Raw genomic sequence first — 26200 nt, 5'->3', positions numbered from 1 at the left:
TTAAAAGCAGCGGAAAGATGGTTTTTGTGAGGAGGGGGAATTGAAGAAGCAACTTTTTTTTCTTTAAAAATCTGCTAAGGCAGCTAAAGCTCAGGAGCCGGAAGGTAGAGTGAGGCAAAAGTTTCCACAAATGAGGAAATGGCCCACCTGCAAGCTCTAGACAGCTGCAGCATTTACAATAAAAGCTACTTATACAGTGGTTTTTAATATACCACAACTAAGATGTAAATCGAATTTCCAACTTTGCCAACACAGCAAAACCACAGAGGTCCAGCACTGTTTCTGAACATGCACCAAGTCCTTTCGCATTCAAACAGGAATTAGAAAGATGTCAACTCGCAAAGCATCCCTGGCCTGCTCTTGAATTGCCATAGGCCAGGGGGGATGGTGCAGGTTTCCTGCTAGTGTAGGGGGTTGGATTAGAAGACCTCCAAGGTCCCTTACAACTCTGTTATTCTACATTCTGTACTACGATATAAATAAAATAAATAACTAAACAAGGTTAGCTAAATTTCTATGGCAATGCTTCTCAACTTTGACCTCAACTTTAAGATGCATAGACATCAACTCCCAGAATCCCTAAGACAGCACTGGCTGTCATCTTAAACTGGTCAAGGTTGAGAAATATTTCTCTGTGGAAAAGGGTTAATAGTCCCAGGGAAAAAGAATGTTAATACCAGAAAAAATAAAAAATGGAACAAAGCTCTCAATATTAAACAACTTGTCAACTCATCTAGAATAGAAACCAATTTATTTAAATGCATTCTCATCAAATTTATCCAGATTAGGATTTCTTTTAAAAAAAAAGTTGTGACACCCTAAAGATTATCCATGTTTGTATAAAGTGGTTGTTTGATTTGATGAGATTAGAGTTAGAGGCCAATTGGGAGTATTTCCTATGGTATCAGGATCCATGTTGGCTCAGTGATTAGAATGCAGTATTGCAGGCTAACTCTGCCCACTGCCAGGAGTTCGATCCTGACCGGCTCAAGGTTGACTCAGATGTCCATCCTTCCAAGGTCAGTAAAATGAGATCCCAGATTGTTGGGGAAATATGCTGACTCTGTAAACCCTTAGAGAGGACTGTAAAGTGCTAGGAAGTGGTATATAAGTCTAAGTGCTATTGCTATTACTAAGATTGAAAGTAGGGATATCCTGGAGGAATATAAAAAAAAATAAAGTTAGTCTCAACAACCATCTGATTGGAGTCTTATCCTTTTTTAAAGTGTGTCACATGCAAACAGCTATAGGAAAGGTGCAGGATTTCAACATACAGCTAAAACCCTAATGGATACCTCTCGAAAGAACTCTAAGCAAGGCAGTCCTTTTGGGGCCCCACATTACCCTGGGCATGTGATTTCTGTCCTCACAGTTCCTCCCCTCAGTGCACTCTTAGTTTCTTCTTCCACACTCATATTAAAGCTCCTTTCAGGGTTTCATTATTTATTAGCGTCAGAGCTGCTGAGCCATCAAATGGGAGCTACCAGGCAAAACACAATATCCCAATTTATAAAAGGAAGTTGTGATAAACATTTGCAGTGAGACGAGCCAAGGGCCAGTCTTTCTATCCGAACGCTGTTAGAGCCAAATTTATAACCAATGGAAATATCTGTGGTACCATTAAGATGGTCTAGATGGATTCATTGCCGCAAACATTCTGAAAAAAATATATGAAGTTGGTGTGACCATATTTTCTTGGAAAAAATAAAGGACAAACCTGCAAAGGGAGTATATCTGAAAGAAGTTTATAAGGATTTTAAAAAATATGTTCATAATGTTGTTTTATGTGCTTCTATGTGCACACAAACACATACACAAACTTTATTTCTCCTAATGGAAGGAAAGAAGAAAGAAGGGGTAGGAAAGAACCAGCGATCATACACCTCTTCATTTCAGAAAGTTGTCCTTTAAAGTTATTTAATTTGATTCTTGTTTTGGTTTTGCTCTTGAATTTTTCTTTGTAAAGCAAAGTTATAAACATATTTTTTATCTTTATAAACTTCTTTCAGATATACTCCCTTTGCAACTTTGTCCATTATTTTTTCCAAGAAAATATGGTCACACCAGCTTCATATATTTTTTCATTGCATGAATGAATGAATGAATGAATTATTTATTTATTTATTTATTTATTTATTTATTTGTTTGTTTGTTTGTTTGTTCAATTTATATGCCGCCCTTCTCCGAAGACTCAGGGCGGCTTACAATGCACTTACAGCAATAGCCTTCATACTTTTGTATATACCCGCTTAGTAGGGCTTTTGGCCCCCCATAAGCGGTATTTCTACAAAGTCAGCTTATTGCCCACACAATCCGGGTCCTCAATTTACCTACCTCGGAAGAATGGAAGGCTGAGTCAACCTTGAGCCTGGTGAGATTTGAACTTGCACTAATTGCAGGCAGCTGGCAGCTAAGTGCTACATAACAGCACTTAGCTGCACCACCAAGGCTCTTTTTCAGTCTAGACCATCTCAATGGTACCACAGATATTTCCATTGGTTATAAATTTGGCTTTAATAGCGTTCGGATACAAAGATTGGTCCTGGTTTATCTCATTGCAAATGTTTATCACAACTTCATTTTACAAACTGGGATGTTGTCTTTTGCCTGGTAGCTCCCATTTGATGGCTCAGCTCTGACACTAATAAATAATGAAACCCTGAAGAGAGCTTTAATATGATTTCAAGTCTTTGTCCCTGGAGACCAATTTGGCCAGGCGAGCTATAGTCGCTAATTCAGCAGAGGCGAGGCCACTAAAATTTCTCAATCTGGCTATTTTTTCCCCATTGCTCAGTGAAAAAAAAGAGCTCATTACATATGTGTAACAAATTCATATCATGTCCCTAATGAGATTGTTTCACCTATAGTGATTCAAACCTACCTTTGAAAGATCAAGTTGTACAATTAATTAAAACATGTATACACAGCTGTGCCTTTTCCCACTTCGTTTTAAAAAAAACTGAATGCCTGATTCTCTGAATATATATCAAATTGCATTTTCTTGTTTAAAAGAATCATGTTGGATTGCTCAACTCACATGTCTCTTTTTCAAAAGGCGCACAGGAAGATGCTTGCATACACAACTTTAAATTCGGAGTCTTGGTAATGCAAAATGCATGCATTTAGAACTTGGTGTATTCGACAGACACAGAAAAAATTCATAGTCAAAGCCTCATTATGCTGATCCAACTCTTCCTATTCCACAAATTTTTTTTACTAAGAAAGCCACCTTGTAAGTTCCTCAGAAATCTCATCAAGAATTGTCTTTCTCTGCAATAAATTATTAAGCTGGAACATCATTTTCTTTCCTTTGGAAAAGCTTTTCAGATATTCCATACTTTGAAGAAGTTAAACAATGAAGCCTCGGTTTCCAGACTTTGATGCAAAGGACTTTGCACGCAATGGACCAACATGCATTACCTAATTTATAATGCCTTCATTACACCTAGATGTGATGTAATTTGTACTCTTTGCATAGGGGTGTCTGCTGAGTGTACTCAGACAAAATCAAGATGGCCACCATGACACTGCAATAGAAGCTTCACCCATTTTTTAAGTGTGCCACATGTGCAATGCACATTTAGAAGATCGAGCTTAATAATAACGTCTTTACATACATGAAGTAAAAGCTCTGTGATGACATTCTTTTCAGTTTACCAGATCTTCGTTAAATACAGCACTTTCTCCCTCCCATAACTCTTAAAATGGTTTCTCTGTAATAAAGTTACAGCTACTGCTTGCCTCAGCTTTATCTCTTGAAGATGAACATTTATTAGTCATCATTTTCCCACAGGAAGAACTAAGAGATTTTTTTTAAGAAAAAATACTTAGTTCTGTTTTTCTCCCCATCAGCAGTGCCCCCTTTCCTCATCGAAAACATAGAACATAGAATCATAAGGATGGAAGGGACCTCAGAGATCTTCTAGTCCTTCCTGCCAAATAGCCATCCAATCCACTTTTGAAAACCTCCAATGATGGTGGTGATTTACCACTCCGGGAGGCAAGCTATTTCATTGATTAATTGTTCTGTCAGATAAGTCCTGCTTACTTCTAGGTTAGATCTCTCTTTAAGGTCAGGTTTTGTTATGTTGCCAGTAGTCAGCCTTTCTAGGGGCTTCTGAAATTATGAAGACCTACTTTACAAAATGGTGAAAGGACACTACTGGTGGGTGAAACTTTTCATATAAGCAACACAACAGCCTGCAAAACACAACCTCACTCAATTTTCCAAAGCTGGCTGGCATTCATTGGCAAGGGGCATTTCGACCTGCTTCTTTTTAATGGTATGCTAAGAAAATAAGTTGGAATTCTCCATATGGTTATAATCAGAGGTGGTATTCAGCCAGTTCTTATCGGTTCGGGTGAACTGCTCTGGCGCTATGCTGTCCTATTTAGGCACATTTTCGAGGCCAGAGGCATGCGCGGAAGACATGAGAGAGACCAAAGCGCATACGCGGGAGGCTAGGTGCATGTACAGAAGGTGCGTGTGCAGAGGTGAAATCCAGCAGGTTCTGACAGGTTCTGGAGAACTGGTAGCAGAAATTTTGAGCAGTTCATAGAACCGGTAGCGGAAAATTTGAGTAGTTTGGAGAACCGGCAAATACCACCTCTGGCTGGCCCCAGAGTGAAGTGGGAATGGAGATTTTGCAATATTCTTCTCCTGGAGTGGGGAGGGAATGGAGATTTTGCAGTATCCTTCCCCTGCCATGCCCACCAAGCCACGCCCACAGAACCAGTAGTAAAAAAATTTGGATTTCATCACTGTGCGCATGAGTGATGAACTGGTGGTAAGAATATTGGAAACCCACTGCTGGACATAATAGTTTTCATTTTTTCCTTATATTAAAAATGATAGTTTGGATGATAGTTTGCAGGCATGCCAGGAACTGTACCCAAAATGTAAGGCTTTCCAACGGGGTTGGACTCATAGTTTGTTTACTTTGCATTGGAGATCCCAAAGCTTTTAAATGAAATTTAGCTTCGCATTTCCCATATTGTTTCTCCAGCAGCCCTCTTTCATCTGCTCTAGGTGAACGCTAAAGTCATGTCAAGGTCACAGATGATCGCACCTTGAGCATTTTAGATCAAATGAACAAAAATAATTTTTGTCTTTATTAGCTAAGAACAAATGAGTATCAAATACTCATTTATGAAAGTGGAAAATCGGTGACATAGCATCCTTGGACTTTATAGCTATACTGTTTTAAAATGCTAAGTCACAAAACAAATACATTGAGGAGAGAAACAAGAATAGAGTGACTGATTCATTCAATTTCCATAGCTGTCCATCTCAAATCAATGGCTCTCTATATATGTTTTTTCTTTCTTTTAATGACCCTGTAATCAGTGGTGAAATCCAATTTTTTTTACTACTGGTTCTGTGGCATGGCTTGGTGGGCGTGGCTTGGTGGGCATGGTAGGGATACTGCAAAATCTCCATTCCCACCCCACTCTGGGCCAGACAGAGATGGTATTTGCCAGTTCTCTGAGCTACTCAAATTTTCCGCTACCAGTTCTCCGAACTACTCAAAATTTCCACTACCAGTTCTCCAGAACCTGTCAGAACCTGCTAGATTTCACCCCTGCTTGTAATCCTTGCATCGGGGTGAAGTGGGAGCAACTAAATGGAGCTGAGTGTTTACTGGCTGGATGCCCTTCCTGATACCTATATGGAGTTTGCAGCAGATATTTTCTCTTTGTGCCCAGAGAAAGAAATATCTGCCACTACCTAGGATCGAACTCACAGCCTCCTGATTGTGAGGCCAGAGTTCCACCTTTAGGACACTATGCCACTCCTACTGTCTCCATATGTTTATCCAGTTGAAAATCTTACTCTGTTCAGTTGAATTTATTCCCAAGTATGTGAGCTTTAACATTTCACTTTTACTAAGGCTAATTTATTAAACTATTGTAAAGGTACAGATATAAAGGAGTCATATAAAACTATAGGGTGAGATGTATTAATTGAAGTAGAATAGGAGTTTAGTAAATATTTCTGAGCATGAAGTTGAAATGTCTGTTGAGTTGCACCGTAATTTCACCATTGAGTTGGCATTAAGGCTTTTACAGAAGCTGACCAAAAATATATGTGTGGAATTAAAAGTAATTAAAAGGATGTATGTGAGTTAGATTTACATGATATTATAGATATTATCATTTAAATTGCATTACAAAGCAAATCTACAATGGAGAAGACTGATTAGTGTTTTGTATGGCTACTGATCCCCCCATGACCCCTGTTAGACAGTGTCAAAACTCCAGCTGTTAATCCTTAACCATTTTTTTAAATATAGAGCCGGACATCTGTGTGAGACCCTATTGGAAATTGCAAAGACTTACTGACAGCTGAACACTTCTGATTTTTTCAGTCTCAGGTGGAAAATAAAAAATGGAAGAGGAAAAGGAGTCAGCTGGCTATCACGTAGCACCTAACTTGCAGCAAAATCATAATTTTTCAGGGGGTACTCTTGTGCAGCCTCATGCATAGGTCAAACAATACCCTTTTCAATTTTTTTTAAATAATCACACTAAATCTTAAAAGATTATTTTGCAACAACTTGCTACCGACTCCATTTGTTCTTGTACTGTTGAAATGCTTCTACAAAATAAAACTTGACTCTATGCATTTACTTTGAATTTAATCCCATTAATTATAATCCTCCTTGTTCCCTAGACCCACCTGGAACTAGAACAAGGGAAACACAACATACGAATTGTGTTTTCCATCTTGATTCCATGAGCTTTTCTGTTTACAAATTCCAAATACCAAAGAATCATAAAAAGGGAATTGTCTACTGTTGCCAAGAAAGATATCCCAGTGCCAGTTTTATAATCTTTTGAGAACAATACTGAATTACAGAAGGCTTCTATTGGAAATAATCTTCTGCCTTATGCACAATGACTAGCAATATTACAGAAAGGATTGTTGTAGATGAGATGTCTTTATGCTAAAATTCTGTGAATCCTACATAAGATTAAATCTCCTGAAAATCTGCGGGGCTGACTTCCAAATCAACATTCAGATCACACAAGTAGGGGTATGTTTCCACCTTATTATCCTGTCCCAAATTATTAACATTTTTTCACAGTGATAACTAACTTTTTAGAGAATGTTGCTTATAGAATTAGAGAATATAGCTTTTAAAGAATATTGAGAACATTAAATGATGCACAGCCAAAGGAGCAGGCAGGGTTCAGAAGTGGTTACAACACAATGGATCACATCCAGCAAGTCAATGAAAGGCACAAGTACAGCATAGCTCTGTGCATGGCTTCCATTGACTACGAAAAGGCATTTGACTCAGTACTCCAGCAAGCAATAATGAATGCATTGCTCAACCAAGGCATAGACTTGCTTACGTAAAATTATTACAATCAAGTATCTTTTCTTTTATGTACACTGAGAGTGTATGCACCAAGACAAATTCCTTGTGTGTCCAATCACACTTGGCCAATAAAAAAAATCTATTCTATTCTATTCTATCAATATATGAAAAAAAAACAATGGCACAATTTACCTTAATGATCTTACAGTGGAAATCAAACAAAGAATGAGGTGTATGACATGAGAAGGCAATACAATATCACCTATCGTTTTCTCAGCGTATCTTGAAGAAGTATTTCGCAGACTAAACTGGGCAAAAGATGGAATAAAAATCAGTGGGGCCTATTTAAATCACTTAAGATTTGTAAATGATATTCTCTTCTCATAAGACCCAGAAGAGCTACAAAGACACATACAAGAGTTGCACAAAGCAGGAGAACCATCTGGCTTAAAAATAGGTAAGACAGCAAGAGGAGCCCCATCTTACTCCATGTGTCCCAAAATAATAAGACCTCCCCGAAAATAAGGCCAAGTGCTTATTTCGGTGTTAAAAAAAATATAAGACAGGGTCTTATTTTCAGGGAAACACATTATATGCCAGTGAAACATGGACACTAATCTCACAATCGATACAAAAGCTATGAGTAGCTTAAATAGTCATGGAAAGATACATGCTCGGCATTACAGGCCAAGATAGAAAGACCTGCACATGGGATTAGAGAACAAACAAAAGTATACAATATCATCAAGAGAGTAAAATAATTGAATTGGGAAAGGGCTGGTCACATAGCAAGAAGAATTGATGGCAGGTGGATCAAGACAATCATAGAATAGATCCCACTTGATAAAAAGTGTCCATGAAAGAGACCTAAAACAAGATGGATCGAGGGCATCAGCAAGTATTATAGGCCAAATTGGAAGAAGAAGAAGGAGGAGGAGGAGGAGGAGGAGGAGGAGGAGGAGGAGGAGGAGGAGGAGGAGGAGGAGGAGGAGGAGGAGGAGGAGAAGAAGAAGAAGAAGAAGAAGAGGAAGAGGAAGAGGAAGAGGAAGAGGAAGAAGAAGAAGAAGAAGAAGAAGAAGAAGAAGAAGAAGAAGAAGAAGAAGAAGAAGAAGAACAACAACAACAACAACAACAACAACAACAACAACAACAACAACAAGCTTTTTAGAATATAACAATCAATTCTGAAGCCAGTGGTTGTTGTTGTTTTTTTAAGTGAGATAGGGGAACAGTCTGGAGAATGCTTTGTACAGATTTGTTTTTTCATTGCCGTTATTAGATATATTTTTTTAATGAAGTATAGACAGCTGGTGAAATCTGGGCGCTGTGATACTGGAGCTTTAAATGAAGTGTTTTCATCTCACAATATCGAATTCTGAGATGAAGACAATAATCACATGCATTATTTAAGATAACAAGGTAAAGTAGCAGGCTTGCATAAGACCACTGCCACCAACAACAACAAAAAACAAAAAACAAAAAAACCCAAAACCTTTAAAAGTGAACAGAGGAACTTGCTCTGAGACCAGATGGATTGCACATTATCAAAAGTGCGTAACACAAAAGATATACTGCATATGTTAGCTTCTCTGAGTAACTGCCTAGGGTAGATTTTAAATATACATTACATCAACAATCGCCTATCTAAGCCAGTATCCTGTTTCCAGACTTTGTCAACCAGCTGTTTATGGGTAAACCAAAAAAGCAGAATAAAGAAGTTCTTAAGACTCTTCTGCTCAAATATTAACTTCCCCTCTCCAAGGAAAATGAATGACACAACTGTAGCAATTTACAAGTGCTATTTTCTGGGTTCAGAGAAATAATTGGAAATCATCACCATGATTTGCATGGATGTAATTTTTTTTTAATCTACTGCCCTACAGAATATTTCCTTGTTTTGTTTTTCCTATCAAGTCTCATTCACTCAGATGAAAGAGAATAGCTATAGATGTATTTTTCAAAGAAGAAATTCTCTTAAAAGGAACGGTTCATTTTTGCACTTATTTAATGATAAGGTGGCAAAGGGACAATGTGAAAAATCCTCTTTCATTTACAATTCTCTCTCCAGAGATCTCTGCAGCCGTTCTGGCTTCCCATGAAGATATAATGAAGAAATTTCTCCCAGTAGATTTTATTTTCAAATTGAAAAATACAGGTATCCAGGAAAGCTTCCAAGAAATGGAGAAATATGTCACAAAAAAGTTGTGATACTATTAATAGGTGCCTTCCACCTACAATAAACTCCAAAAATGCACCAGGAAAAATCTGAAATAAATTTTCAAGCACTCTGAAAATTAGGTAGAAAAACAGAAGCCTCTTTCCCAAAGGAATAATGTAACATAGGTTTTCACATGGAGTAATCTCGTATAGAAGCTTTGTCTCTTTGCCATTCTTCATTTGGTCTTTCTTCTATACCAATTTGGTTTCTCCAGTATTCAGTAAGCCTTCATGGCAGGGGTGGGTTCTACTTACCTTTACTACCGGTTCGCAACGGGGCCGTGCACCGTGCAAGCACAGAAGTGTTTTGATGACGTTAGGGTCAGTGGGCGGAGCCACCACCGGTTTTACTACCGGTTCTATAGAACCGCTGCGAACCGGGGGCAACCCATCACTGCTTCATGGTATATTAGATTTAATGCATCTTCTTTGTTTGTTATTATTATTATCAGTTATGAAATTTATATAGCTGCCCATCTTAACCAGATAATGGAGTGGTGAACAGACAAAACCAAAAAAGCAATTAAAGCTGATACAATAAATTCAGAATACAAAATACAAAAACTGAAGTATCTTCCACATTATCTTTGTTTGGCTAACATTTGAATCATTACTGTTGATGTGAGGAGGAGGAGGAGGAGGAGGAGGAGGATTATTTTAAAGCAGAATCTCTAAAACATGACGTTGGGATATTATTGGGCTTTAAGTCCTGTTTGAAGGGATTTGAGGTCTAAGATTTTCCATTCACCATGCACCTGCTTTCTTTTTAAAATTAATTTTTCAGCTGAACATAATGAACTGGGGGCTACATTGCTCTGTGCAAAAATAATATGGGAATGACAAATGACTTTATCTTCATATTCTACATTCTGTTTATAATATGCATACCTTTAATCATTTATCAGGTTTTTTCTTCATACAATAAAATAATAGAGACAAATGCATTCACTTTCTTCTCATACTCAGAAGCTAAGAGAAAGAAATAAGCGATATCGTTTCCCAGCTGATATCAACACTGTGCTAACAGCCCTAACCATACCATTTGGAAATAATCCCACTTTATTCCATGGGATTTCCAAATCACCTTGTGCAAATCTGCAGCTTCAGATTATAAATACAGATGGCAAGAAAGATTAAACCAGCTGCAATACAGGTCCCCAGCATTTTCTCATAAAGATTGCCAGCCATGCCAAAAAGAGTGCCTTTTTAAATTTGATAATGGTGTTGCAATAAAACAGATAAAGAGTATTTATCTTGGTAGCTATAAATTTTGGCTGACCTTTAGAAGCCATTTAGAGAAAGCACTTATTCCTCTGACTTTGATTTAAGATCATTTGCAGTAGGCCAATGGATATGTGCACACATACTTACAAACTATATATTACTTACACCCACTATACACATAAACATACACATGCAAAAAACTGCTAATGCAATTATCCTCCCCCCAAAAGGATCACTGTTACACAAATTGAAGGTGCTATGTTCTTTATTTTGTCTCCTTAAGATTATTAGACTGAAATGCAGTTTATAATGAGGGAGATGGGTGCTTAAGGAGTTTGATAAATAAATAAATGATGGATGATATATGATAGATAGAAAAAAGATGGATAGAAGAGAGATGGATAGATGATAAATTGCTGATGGATGGATGGATAGATGGATGGATGGATGGATAGGTAAATGGATGGATGGATGGATGGATGGATGGATGGATGGATGGATGGACGGGCGGGGCGGGCGGGCAGGCAGGCAGGCAGGCAGGCAGACATTCCCTTACCAATATCTGCCTGTATGACTTCTTAGGAAAATGCATTCCTGTAGGAGTTGACCAGGCTGAGCTCAAGGGAGGGGTCATATGCATCATCAGTCATGAGTCCCTTCACACCCACAAGAGATCTAAGTCCAGCCCACCTTCAATTCCTTCTGTTCTTAACTCCCACTAATTTCCTTTGACCGTTAGTAGTTCAGATTCTTGTAGAGAGCTTAATCTTACAATAAATCTTTGTATACGTTTGAACTGCCTGGATCTCCTGGTTTTACTGGGGCTTGACAATTCCCTTATTTTTGCAGTCAGCAATGCAGTGCCTATAGGTGCCAAAGCATTAGCAATATTCTCCAGATAGCATTCACGTTCCAGGAGTCACAAGTATTTTTCACGGATTATGAGATGTAATGCATTCTATTGAAATGATTGCCCATATTCTCAAATCCACATCTATGTAGATAAAAGAAGTATATGCCAATCTTATTCAACTTTGTAAAAAAAAATCATAGAATTATAATTATGTGAATTTGAAGAGATCTCATAGGTTATCTACTCAAAAAGGTAAAGTAGTCCATGTGGATTTTACTCCGTAGTTGTTGCCAACTATAAGGGGTGGCGCTCATCTTCATTTCATGGCCATTCAACCAGTGCTGTCTGATGACACTTCCGCAGTCATGTAGCCAGTGTTGTTATCATCCCATCCAAGAAGTATTTTTTATCTACTTACATTTGCATGTTTTTGAACTGCTAGGTTGGCAGGAGCTGGGGCGAGAACAGGAGCTCACTCCATTGCTTGGCACTCGGGTCTCAAACCTGGGCTCCCAGTTTTCCAGCTGACAAGCCCAGAGTCTTAACTGCTGAGCTACTGCACCATCTTTATTTAGTCAAACCACCAGGTTAATATAGGAGATCACTTGTGGAAAGTTAGCACCACCCCTCTCCTAGAAGAATGAAATGTTTTAAGAAATATTAAAAAGGCAGAATATTATATTTCCCTGAATGAGAATTGGAGAAACATGCTCTTGGAAAGCAGCCCCCCACTTTCCTTAATAGCCCATAGCAGATGTCAGCACTTAAGAGATAAAGAGATAGCTAGCTCTATTCATAGGCAAAAACCCTCACCCAAGATCCAACAAAGGTAGGCTTAGCCCTCAGCTACAGTAGGAATTGTCCAACAAGCTCCTTCATTGCATCAGCCAAACTTCAACCAAACTTACCTCAGACAACCTACAGAGCTAGCTATGAATCCCACGACAGTCAATAGAATACATGTTCTTGCACAGCAACAGGAAGTTCAAGTGCAAAGCCCAAGAGAAGGTATAAATACCCCTCACTCTCAACTCCATGTGGTCAGCTGCACCAGGACCATGTGCTTGGTGGTTCTGCTTCTCCACTAAACCATCTTTCCAATCAGCCTCCATGTTTCCAGTGTTTTTCTCCCGGCTTGAAACTGAACCAGATGGATATTTCTTCCAACACACTAAACCATCCACGACAGCTAGCAATGCAGACCCAATTTGTAAACCTCAAGTGAAGGAATGTCAGTTCCTGTTTTAAGCAGACGTTTCCATTGTTCACCATCAGTGAATTAAATCCCATGTGTTGGATACCAAAATTGTTACTGCAACTCAAGATTGCACTGTTGCTCATTCTAGCTTTTACATCTTATTCTGTGATTATGTTCAATTGGTGGTCTGTGGGTATTCCTAGATTACTGTCACATGTTTTCCGGCCAAGCCAGGATTCCTGAATATCCCATGTCTAGAAATTTGATCATTCCTATTGAGATACAGGATTTATCAATTTATCCTCACTGAACATAATCCACTTGATTTGGACCAATATTCAAATCTGCCAAGGTAATTTAGAGCTGTGATTTTGTCCTCTTTAAGGTCTTAATTTATCCCTTTAGCTTGGGGTCATCTACAGATTTGCTAAATATTTATTCCACCCTCTAAGTCAGTGATAGCGAACCTTTTCCAGACTGAGTGCCCAAAGTGTGCATATGTGTGCGCGAATCCCCAAAATGCAATGCGTGCATAGCCCCCGTGCATGCACTCTGCCCCTGCACATGCACGTACCCCCACATGTGCATGCACCCCCTGCATGCGCCCTGCCCCTGTGCATGTGCATGGCCTCCTGAATGCGCACGCGTCCCCCTGCATATGCCTACCCCCTGCATGTGCCTTGTGCATGTGCAGCAGAGACCTGACTACCAGCTGGCCAGCAGGTGCGCCCGCACATGCGGCAGAGCTGAGCTGGGGCGACAGCTCACATGCCCACAGAGAGGGCATTGTGTGCCATCTCTGGCACACGTGCTATAGGTTCACTATCACTGCTTCAAGTCATGTTGAATAGTGGGAAGCCAAGGACAGACCTCTGGAGGGCCTCTGTCAATACTTCCCATTGGGAAGATATAAATTGCTTATGAGGATCCTTTGAGAACAGTTGTTTAACCTGTTGTAAATCCCACGGAGCACAATAATCAGCAGCATGCATATTTTTATCTTGCCCACAAGATATTACAATATGAGAGATCTTGCCAAGGATTTTATTGAGATCAAGGCATAATATGTTCACAGCATTTCCCTGGTCTATCTAATTAGCCATTCTGTCATAAGAAAAGATGGGATCAGTTTGACACAACTTGTTCTTGACAAACCTATGTTGAGCTCTGGTAATGGCAGTGTTTTTTTTTCTAAGTGCTCACAGAAATGCTTCTTTGTCATCTGTTCTAGTATCTTTTGTGGTGCAGATATCAATTACTATGTATTTTCTTGGATCCTCCTCCTCCTCCTCCTCTTTTTCTCCAGTCTTCCAGTACCTTATCAGTTTTCTAGAATTTTTCACGAATAACTCATCAATTCAGGAGAAACTTATGCAAGCTCTTTCAATGGAGAAAATCTGTCACCCGAAGAATCATTTGTAGACATGTGTCTTCACTATTTTTTGCTGGAAAATATCTAAAATTCTTAATTTAATCTATGGATAATTTAGTAATATTAATTAAAAGTTTCCACAATTGTGAGATTTTAGGACAGAGTGAGAAAAAAAAGATAATTTCTTTCCTTTTCTGGCAAAGCAAGAAAGGCAAGATGTGGTTCTTGGATAGGGAGAAAATCACCCAACATTTTTCCTTCATGATGAAATTAAAACTCTTTAGAAACTTTGTTCCTTTTAACTGGAGAAAAGGGCTACCTTTTCCTTGCCTTCCAAAGAAGCACAGCAAAACAAACATAGGAAGTTCCCTAACTGGATGGCACTTTTTGCCCATTGGTCAGCTGGAGAACATGATGACTGCATAAACTTTGGGGCTCCTAGGATGGTCCATATTACACCTCTGCTCCATAAACTTCACTGGCTACCAGTCTGTTTCCAAGTGAAATTCAAGGTGTTGGTTATGACCTTTAAGGCCTTTACTGGCGTAGGTCCAGGCTACCTGATGAACCATCTCATCCCACTAGGACAAACCCACCCTGCTTTTATTTATTTATTTAATTTATTTGTCAAACATGTATAACAGTTATAAGTATAAACATGATTATGAATACAGGATATGGATATGAATAAATGGGGACAGTAGGCCAGGGACGATAGGCATGTTTCTGCGCTTATGCACGCCCCTTACAGACCTCTTAGGAACGGGGTGAGGTCAACAGTAGACAGTCTAAGGTTAAAGTTATGGGGGTTTGGGGAAGTAACCACAGAGTCAGATAGTGCATTCCAGGCATTGACAACTCTGTTGCTGAAGTCGTATTTTCTGCAATCAAGTTTGGAGCGGTTTACCTTAAGTTTGTATCTATTGAGTGCTCGTGTATTATTGCGGTTTTTTTTTTTTAATTTATTTATATGCCGCCCTTCTCCGGAGACTCAGGGCAGCTTACAATGCGTTAAGCAATAGCCTTCATACTTTTGTATATTTTATACAAAGTCAGCTTATTACCCCCACAAACTGGGTCCTCATTTCACCTACCTTAGAAAGGATGGAAGGCTGAGTCAACCTTGAGCCTTGGAGAGATTCGAACCAGCAGAAATTGCAGGCAGCTGTGTTAATAACAGGGTGCGTATACCACTGTACTATCAAGGCTCTTTTTAGTTGAAGCTGAAGTAGTCATTGACAGGTAGGATGTTGTAGCAGATAATTTTATGTACTACACTTAGGTAGGACTGAAGTCGGCGTAGTTCTAAATTGTCTAATCCCAAGATTTCAAGCCAGGTGGCATAAGGTATTCTATTGTGAGCAGAGGAGTGGAGTACTCTTCTCGTGAAATATCTCTGGATTCGCTCAATTGTATTTATGTCTGATATACAGTGTGGGTTCCAGACAGATGAACTGTATTCAAGAATTGGTCTAGCAAAGGTTTTGTATGCCCTAGTTTGTAGTACAATATTACCGGAGAAGAAGCTTCGCAAAATTAGGTTAACAACTCTTAATGCCTTTTTGGCAATGTTGTTGCAGTGAGTTCTGGCACTTAAGATTGTTTGAGATGAGTACTCCAAGGTCCTTGACAGAATGAGGGTCTACGAGGTCGTATCAGCCCAGCTTGTATTTGATGTTCTGATTTTTTTTTTTTTTTTGCCAATGTGTAAGACAGAGCATTTGTTGGTTGATATTTGGAGTTGCCAATTGTTTGACCATTCTGACACATAGTCAAGGTCTCTTTGTAGGGGAGCAGCATTGTCGGTGGTGTTGAATAGTTTTACATCATCAGCGAAGAGAACTTTTGAGCCTGCTTGTGCTAGCAGAAGGACTTACCCTGGATCCTATTGGTCAAAGAACTCTTGACTATCAGGATCCAGAACAAGAGCCTTCTCAGTTGTAGTGCCTGCCCTTTTGAACATCTTAGCCTCTAAGGTCAGATCTGCCCTCATCCTCCTATCCTTCTGCAAGAGCCTGAAGACTTGACTCTGCGGGTGGGCCTGAGGACCAGAGGGGGGAGTTCTACTCTAGAGGAATCTGCTGGATTGATAGAATCCACTTCCTTCCCTTTGCTCTCTGCTCTCCACCCATCCATTTTTTTTGGTTATCACATTGATGTATTCTTGTGTTCCTTTGTCATTGTTTATTTTATAGTTCTATTATTTTACTTCTGTTCTGTTTACATTCCTTTCATTTTCTTCTGTTTTATTATTGTAAGCCAGCTAGATTAGCCCCATGGCAAAATAGACAGGAAATAAATTTAGCAAACAAACAAACAATCAGCTCTTAGAAAGTACTGTGCAATGCCAGAAAGAGAACTGAAAATATGCTTTCTAAATCACTCCAAAACTGTTCTAGAGGAACATTCAGAACCAATCAGATTAATATTTTTGAGCCTGGTTTTACCCACGTCAGAATGCATTGAAACATCAGGAATTACTATTCGTATTTGGTGTTATGATATGCTACATTAATTAAACATGGCTATAGGCTGCCAGGAATGAAACTATAGCAAACAGCTGTTCTTAGGCTGAAGACATAGATCTTTACTTCCATTTCTTACATCTGGTCATTGATCCTAATGAAGGATTTGATTTGATTTGATCTCCATGTCTTCCTTCTGTCAATCTCTACACTGGCTGGTCTCCAGGAGCTTCGTCTGTTCATTCTGCTGACGATGACCTGTTGGGTCATGTCAACAGCAACACCTAGTTATTTCAATATGTTGATCAAAATTCATGCACATGCAATGAAGTCTTTTCCATGTGCCAGATTTAATTTTTCCATGTGCCAGATTTATCACCTCCGTCTAGCTCCCACATTGGAATCAACTTCTGATCTCATGAGCATATAACACATTTTAAAAGATTTTTTTATAGCAATAGCACTTAGACTTATACACCACTTCATAGTGGTTTACAGCCCTCTCTAAGCAGTTTATAGAGTCAGCATATTGCCCCCAACAGCATTCAAGGAGAGGCTTCAGTATATGCAGAAGGGGAAAAAGAAGCTCAAGGTGCATGAAAGATGGTCAGGGAGGATGGAATGCTGGCTAATTTTTGGAGGGTGGATAGCAGGGGTGAAATCCAGCAGGTTCTGGAGAACTGGTAGTGGAAATTTTGAGTAGTTCAGAGAAGCGGCAAATACTACCTCTGGCTGGACCCCGAGTGGGGTGGGAATGGAGATTTTGCAGTATCCTTCCCCTGCCATGCCCACCAAGCCACGCCCACCAAGCCACACAACGCCTACCAGGCCACGTCCACAGAACCGGTAGTAAAAAAAAATTGGATTTCACCACTGGTGGATAGCTATATTTGTACAAAAATGTCATTTATTTTACTGTAATCCTATTGTTTGGACATGCATTCTACTCAAATTGTTTGAATCTGTTGTTAAAAACCGTATCTGTCTTAACCAGGTGTCGCTCAGAATGATTGGACAGACTTACTACCTAGCAACTCTCCCCCCCCCCATGCTTAGTTAAAATGTTCAGACAGTCGTGTTGCATATATGATGATGAATCAGGAACAATTGCCCTCTGCGTGCCTTGGCCTGAACATGAAATATGAGTTTTGCAGTGAGATCAGGTCAAGGTGTAATACCTGCTGCTGTCAGTGAACATTCAGACATTTATGGAAAGCAGACAAGCAGGGATGTTGCTAAGAACAATAATCAAACAGAAGTTCTACAAAATCCATTGCCACAAACACCCTTTCTGAAAACACACTGTAGAGCGTTCCACTGTAGAGTGGAACAACACTCTATGGATGGTTCTTTGCTAGGGGTGGGCAAAGCAAATATAGAGTATGTGGTGATAGGGAAGAGAACTGAGAATTGGAGAACTAGGAATACCTAATGAGAACATCCCAGCCAGGGGTGAAATCTACTTACCTTTCCTACCAGTTTGGAAATGTGCGCTCTGCGTGCACGTCACATGCAATTTTGGACCTTCTGTTCATGAGCAAAGCCTTCTACTCATGCGCAGAGGGTCAAAAACAGGTTACTTTCTGGTTAAAAGCAGGAAGTAACGGCATCTGGGCAGGTGGGTGGAGCCTCGCGCTGCCACTGCTACCAGTTCTCCAAACCACATGCCACCACCGCTACCGGTTCGCCCAAACTGGTGCGAACCGGTAGCATTTCACCCCTGATCCCAGCCCGGAGTTAAGATGCCATGAAATAGTAAATCAGATCTGTTCTTGGAAGTCGTGGAAATGATTTCATATGTACACATGCTCTGTCATCCACAGGAAAGTTTCTTTCAGGAAAGTCTTTATCTTATGCTATATGGAATTTTCTTGCAAAATGTGAGGGATAACAGGAAATCATATATACTTTCTGATGTATTTGGTGGATAACATACATAACTATATAAGATCATAGTCAAACTGAGCTCTTCAGCCCTTGCATTTATGGGCTGTACCAGTGGTGGGTTCCTCCCGGTTCGGCCCAGTTCTCCCGAGCCGGTAGCGGTGACGATATGACGTCACCGAACCGGTTTTGTTGTTATTATTGTTCATCTGCAGACAGAATCTTGCCAGACTAAAGCAATTATGCATAACTGTTAGATACACTCTGTGAACTGCTAGGGGGGATCTGGGTTAGCCCTCTTCCTGCCTACCAGACTATCCAAGCTTTTCTGCCTCTTTGCCCTCTCTGAAACAGCCTCTCCCTTCTGGAATTTCAGATTATATTCCACCAGATATTTTATATGCATTGAATTCAGATTTGCAAGCCAGATCTTCTCTCTCCTCTCCAAGGAGGCGGCACCATTTGGTTGATCTGCCCAAGGCAACAGATGATATTTGGTGATTTTCAGAGGGCATTTGCAAAGTTTTCTGAGACCATAGCAGGCAGCGGTGTTGAAAGCCTAGCCAACCTCTAGAATACTGAAGTAGCAGTTTATGCTGGTATTTGACCATAATAAAGATTTGATTGGAGGTGGAAGAGCAGCCTTTCCCTGAACACCAAGCAGGAAGATGCTGGAAGGTCCTTTGTTATGGAGGAGATCCGGCATTGTTGTTGTTAGTTGCGAAGTCATGTCAGACCCATCGCGACCCCATGGACAACATTCCTCCAGGCCTTCCTGCCTTCTACCATCCTCTAGAGTCCATTTAAACTCATGCCTCGTGACTCCATCCAGCCACCTCATTCTCTGTCGTCCCCTTCTTCTTTTACCTTCAGTCTTTCCCAGCATTAGACTCTTCTCCAGTGAGTCCTTCCTTCTCATTAGGTGGCCAAAGTATTTGAGTTTCATCTTCAGGATCTGGCCTTCTAAAGAGCAGTCAGGGTTGATCTCCGCTAGGACTGACCAGTTTGATCACCTTGCAGTCCAAGGGACTCGCAGGAGTCTTCTCCAGCACCATAGTTCAAAGACCTCAATTCTTTGGCGCTCAGCCTTCCTTATGGTCCAACTTTCACAGCCATACATTGCAACTGGGGAAACCATAGCCTTGACTATAAGCACTTTTGTTGGCAGGGTGATGTCTCTGCTTTTTAGTAAGCTATCTGGATTTGCCATAGCTTTCCTCCTCAGGAGCAAGCATCTTTTAATTTCTTGGTTGCAGTCCCCATCTACGGTGATCTTGGAGCCCAGGAAAATAAAATCTGTTTTGGCAATGTTGGCAATGCTCCTTTCCCAGGAGTTGGATCATAATCTAGGATTCACAGTTCATGCTGGAATAGCAGGTAGAATCTAAGACCAGGAGAACATTGGCCCAGCTTCAACTGATGTATTATGTGTGAGTTTGCTGGAAAAGAAGTCCCTGCAACACTGACTCACACCATTGTCATTGTCATTTCTCAAAAGAACTAATGTAGTGTGCTGTTCATGGCACTTCCCCTAAAAAAAAAAACACCCAGAAACTTCACCTGGGCAGAATGCTACAGCTTGTGTACTAATGTGAGTTTTCCAAGATTGCCATATAAATAAATACCAGCACTGTGAAGGAAATTCAAAGTGCTAGAAATATGAAACCCTACATGGCTTGGGATCGGGAGACATGCAGAGTTATTTATTTCAGGTAGAAACTGCCCAACCAAAGCATGCCAGCAAAGAAACAGTACTTAAGAGTCTCTATTCTCCAACAAGTGTGACAGGAAAGGATTTGGAAACAAGCATTTTCTGCAAAAACTCTCTTCCCTGGGAATCAGTTTTCCAGAGATAAGATCAGCATCCTTGGTGCTAATAGCTGCCCAGAATGCTCTGCACAGTGAGATGAGGGGCATATAAACAAACAAACAAATAAAATAATATTTAGACAGTCAGTGAAGACTAATCTATTTTAAGCAGATACAGAGAGCTTATGTGCCTGAGGTATATGTGGATCCTGCTGATCTTTTAATCAGGTGATTTTATATGTTGATATAAGTATGATGAAATTTATTGTCTGCTACTTTTGCAAGCCATTTACATTTGAGGGTTTTTTTAAAAAAATAGCAGACAATACTTGCAACAAATATATAAAAAGTATTTCTTAGAAATTATCCCCGTCTTCATAATTTCTTCCATAGGAAGATGGAAAAATGCCTTGGTTCATTATTTAGCAGGATACTGAGGTTGACTTCACACAATATGCTAAACTCAAGATCTGGGTTAACAAACACAGTTGTTATTACTGCATAAGATACAACACCCAAATAAACCATGTTATGTAATGGCCAGGTTCATACAGTCTGTCTGGACAGTGGCAGGGTTCCCACATCAGACCAAACCTCAGATTTCCTAGTCAGTTAGATTTTAAACTGAACCCAACATTTTGTGCAAGTCCAGCTTGAGAGGTGTTTTCCAATTATATCCATATGCATTCCATATGGCTTTCTGCTTCCAAAGCATACGACCTATTCTCTAAAGTATAACCATCCCTTAAATATTGCAAGAATGCAAGTCATTGTCAAAGTCTAAATACTTAAATTTGAATCTGATCCTTTTTTTCACATTCTAGCTCATCCCCTCTCGTCCTGGGACTTCAGTGGATTTGTAGTTCGAAGCCTCTGGAAGGCCAAGGTTGAGGGAGACTAGCGCTATTCCTGTCACATAAAGGAAAGGATGGGATTGAAAATCCCAGAAAAGTCTGGAGAATGTTCAAATTCTAATTGAAGTAGAGACCCGCCCTATAGACGTACAGTTTTAGGACTTAATCTAAAACATAGGAAGATCAAAAATGGGCCGCTAAAGGTAGGACGGTAATTGTTGTATCCCATGTTCCATTGGCTACTACAGCTTCCAACGAATACTGTGAGACACACCTTACTCCATGCATGCTCCCGCCGTCTTGAACGTGTGGACCGAATCCAATGGAAAGTGCGGCACTTGGAGGAAACGGGCACGTTCAACAGGCAAGCGCCTCTTTCAAACAAGCTAGCAAACCGCGAGGTCACCCACAAGCCCGAATCAATCCGCCGTGGCAAGTCTCTCCTTCTGTTTTTCCACACACACACACACACACCGCCCCTCCCTTCGCGTCCGCTGCGGGACACCAATAGGAAGCAGGGTGGAGTCATTCAAACGGCACAAGCCGCTGGGAGCCTATCAATTCCCCAGGCTCCGCTTGCTGCCAGCCCGGAGCTCTGCGGGACCCTTCCCCGGCCACTAGAGCCCTCCCTCCCGTCGTTGGCTCGGGCTATATACCATGCCTAGCCCGGAGCATCGGCGTCTCACAAGGGACTGGGGTTGGCTGGCTATGAAGGACGCCGCTGCCGAGGGCGAGTGCGGGAGACCCGGGCAGGGTTGGCCGAGCCAGAAAGGTCGCAAGAGCCGGCGCAGCCGCTTGCCAGTCGCCCAGGGCGCGTGGGTCGGAAGAGCCGCCTAATAAGAATCCTTTCGCGGGATCCGGCCAGCCAAGGCGAACGGACCGGTGCTGGCGGAGTTGCCCACCGCCTCTTGCCTTTCAGCAGGGAGACATCAGGGAGTCGGAGGGCTGCCGGGAGCGGAGAGGGCTTGCCTGCCTGCCTGCCTGCCTGCCTGCCGGAGGAAGAAGGCGAAGGTAGGCGCGCGTGGGGAGTGCGCGGGCTGGGTGGGACGCATTGTTGTCTGGTCCTGCTAAGGGTGCGGAGGACGCGCCTCTTGTCGGTCGAGGCATCGGCTGCCCTCCCTTCTCCCTTTCTTTCCCTCCGTCCGTCTGGCTTTGCATCGGGAAAAAAAGAGGACCGGAGTCGGAAAGCAAAAGACGGATTGCCATTGTCAGTTGCCAGGCTTCCAGCGGGTTGGCTGGACGCCTCCCCTGCGCTCCCGCCCAGTAGCAGCAGCAGCAGCAGGGCTGGCGCCTGGGTGCATGGCGGAGACACCCACAGCCTTCTCCGGCTCGCTTGGTTCTCCCCCAGCCCCGCGAATTTCCCCCTTTCCAGCCGGGTGGCGGGAGCGTCTGGGGATCTCCCTAGTCAAAGCCGAGGGGAAGGGCAGCGATTCCAATGTCTGAGGGCATCCCGAGGCTCTACTTTAACCCGGCGGGAAGTTTGGGGGGATTTTGCATCTTTTCCCTGGCTTCTCTGAGCTTCGTGTGTCGTCCCCCCCCCTCCAGTTTCCGCTCCTTCAACTGGAGACAATTACCCCCCCCCCCCCCAAATATCCTAGACAGAAAAACAAGCAGCTTCCCCACATGGGCTTTGTTCTTAACCGGCAGCTGGCAGAGAGAGAGAGAGAGAGAGAGGCGGTGGCGAGGCTGCCTTTTTGCCGGAGAGTAGGAGCGTGGCCAACCGCGGAAAGCTGCCCCGAGGCTGGGATTCAAGGCGCGCTTAACTAGGCGAGGAACTTGTGCGGACCCGCCGGGGCGTGGGAACTGAGGAAAAGAATGGGGACCGGAGAAGAAGCGTGCCGAGCTGTCATCTGGGCTCTCAAACTGGCGAGGGAGATCTTGGGCGACGCGCGGTAGGATCCCGAAACGGTGGATCCCAGGGCTGCGGGTTTCCGGGGCGTGTAGGGGCTTTGATCTGGCGATTCTGGGGTCGGCGGCCACGACGGATTTGGCGAGGATGGCCGGCGTTTTTTTCCTCAGCCCCGAACTGAGTTTGATTCCCAGCACGCCTCTTGATCGGTTGAAGAGAACGTAAACCAAAAAGGGAAAGAAAGTGTCTGAATTAGGACAGGCAAAGACGAGAATCCCCGCTTGAGGGAAACCCGGTGGATTTAAATTGAAGTTCGCCGTTTCTTCGTGTCAGCTGCCCTAAATTAGGGATCCCATCTAATTCAAGATATCTTAATTCCTTAATTGGCCATTTTTCTGAGATAATTGATCCCTGGGCCCCAACAACTTGTTGCATTGAACTCGGATTTTATTCAACCAGCCTTGTCTAAAGCACTTGGCAACTTTTTAAGATGTGTGGACTTCAACTCCCAGAATTCCCCAGCCAGCTGACTCTGGAATTCTGGGAGTTGAAATCCATACAGGTAGACCTCCGACTTACAGTTGAGCCCAAAATTTCTGCTGTTAAGTGAGACATTTGTTAATTGAGTTTTGCCCCATTTTACAACCTTTCTTGTCACAGTTGTTAAGTGAATCGTTACAGTTGTTAATAACCTGATTGTTAAGTGAATCTGGTTTCCCCATTGACGTTGCTTGTCAGAAAGTCTTTAAAAAATGATCACATGACCCCGGGACACTGCAACTGTCATAAATATGAACCAGTTGCCAAGGGTCTGAATTTTGATCATGTGACCATGGGGCTGCTACAAAGGTTGTAACTCTGAAAAATGGTAATTAAGTCCCTTTTTTCAATGCTGTTGTAACTTTGAACTGTAAATTGAGGACTACCTGTACTTCCGAGGAACCTGATCCGATCTACTGATTTAAATGGGTACATGGGTAAAAAGTAAATAAAACTCCTTACAAGCATATTCCATTTTTGATTCTGCTGAAATATGCAGTAACTGGCCTAATAAAATACATTTAAAAAATGCTTCTTTCCAAAATTGCTTCCCATCTGCAGTTTTATTAAATGTTTTCAAATCACACATTCAAAGTACGCTGCGTTATTAATAAAAAATAATTACAGTCAATGAAAAAAGGTTTAATTGATCCATCTAATGAATTGAGCAATTAAGCAAACGGAAGAATGGAAGGGCTTTGAAGCCACAGATAGGCCACAACACTCAGGACCGAAAGTTTCCTCAGTCATGCTTAAAAGAGAAGTGCCAAAATCAAAGAGACTTAAGTTAATCAGTGACTTAATCACAGAAGGGGCTCATCCTGGTTACTGTACTGAATTATTTATTCTTCCACTTGCATGCTCCCTCAATCACAGAATATACTAAACTAGCCAAACAAGCTGCTTCCTTGTTCTACAAAGATGCTGTTCATTTACTTTAATGAATAATGGATGTTGGCATGTGCCTAAGTCCTAGGACATGAATGATGCTCAGAAATCATGGGAAGCTGTGAAAGAGTTAAAATGAGGCATATCCTCTTATACACCAATTGTGTTCCCACTAGAAGAAGTCCTTAGTTTAATAAATAGGATTGACTTTTGAATACCCATGTAGAGGATTGTACTGTTAGGTGATTGCTTTGAACCCCAGACGAATGTAAAGCACAGCTGCTTTATCTGATTTGTTAGACCTGTGAATTTTTCTCTGTTTTGTTCTCTGCCAAAGTTGGATAAGCCTAGGAGTAATTTTTGTCTGAATCGAATCCTCTCACAGCATCTAATTTGGTAGACTGTTTCATGTTGTCTGCTATACTGACTTTTCTTTGTGGTTTCACCCCATTTCCTCTCTGGTTTCCTAGAATAGTCCCTCTTCCTGCATTATATATATTTTTTTCTGTCTGTGTGTCTGTTTCCTCTCTTTGTGCTTTTCAATGGTATCGCTTTCCTGATAATGCGTTCCTATTGTAATTCATTCCATTGCTGGTCACCCAAACTAAACTTCTTCAGGATCTCCACCTGATTTCAGCCTCACAACAGCCTTGCAAGGAATGAAGGCTGAATCATAATAAGACTTTTATAGAGAATGTCTGCTTCAGGAACTATCTGGAGCGTAAGTTTGGGATTAATCCAAGAGAACGGGATAAAAGATTACCATCTTAATGTGATTTCTTGTTTGCTGGCGTCTAGATCATCCAATACACATAGTTTCCTGGGTGGCTTATACATCACTTATGCAAACAATATGCAATCAATCTATATCAGACAATAAAACAACAGAACAACAAATATAAAAAGCAACACGTAATAGCAGTCATAAAAACATGGGCATAAAATCGTAATGGAGGAGACATCCAACAATATCCAACAATTTAGGATGGCTTTCATCAGACTAGGAATATAAAAGCTGGTGCCAGAAAGACCACAATGCAGGCTCCAGGTAGCAATGTTGAAAAAAATCATGGGTGTCTGTCTGCTTGGTTCCATTGCCAAGTTGGTGGTTGAGTCACGGAGACTTAACAGTTTTAGGTGATTTCCAATCTGTACTATAGTGATATTGAGTCATGAGTGTTTCAGGGGTTTATGGTCTTTAGCTCTGGTTTTTGTCTTGGGCACTTGTAATGTGATTTGAAGATGAAGGAGATTATCATCAATCCTCTCACAGTCAAGTTAATCTGATTGCCTTTAACCTTATTTGTGGGAGATTACCAGGCTGAGACTGATGGCAGGGTCAAACGTGTTATTAGTTTGGAGTTGCTATGCTCCCACAAGACACCTAAGTCCAGCTCCCAATGAATTCCCTTGACTCTTATCTAGCACCATTTTGCCTTGACTGGTAGTAGATCAGATTATTGTGTATAGATAGCATGGAATAAACTTGTAGTACTTTTGAACTCTATCCCAACTCCTGGTTTCTTGCACCTGACATATTAGTGCTATCCCAAGGAAGTGGGGGTACCTAGTGTACCTTGTTGGGTTTTACCCAAGGAAAAATTGGTTTTGCAAAGATCTTCAGGAGATGAAACAATGGAATAGATGCCTAGAGCACTATTGGAGGAAGATAAAGAGCCAATTTGACCAAACATGTATAAAAGCTGACATCAGGGATTACAT

This window comes from Pituophis catenifer, unplaced genomic scaffold, assembly GCF_029215685.1.
Source record: "Pituophis catenifer annectens isolate HBS135680 unplaced genomic scaffold, rPitCat1.0.hap2 SCAF_2, whole genome shotgun sequence".
Taxonomy (NCBI): domain Eukaryota; kingdom Metazoa; phylum Chordata; class Lepidosauria; order Squamata; family Colubridae; genus Pituophis; species Pituophis catenifer.
The sequence above is the reverse complement of the archived record's forward strand: the minus strand, read 5'-3'. Positions refer to the sequence as shown.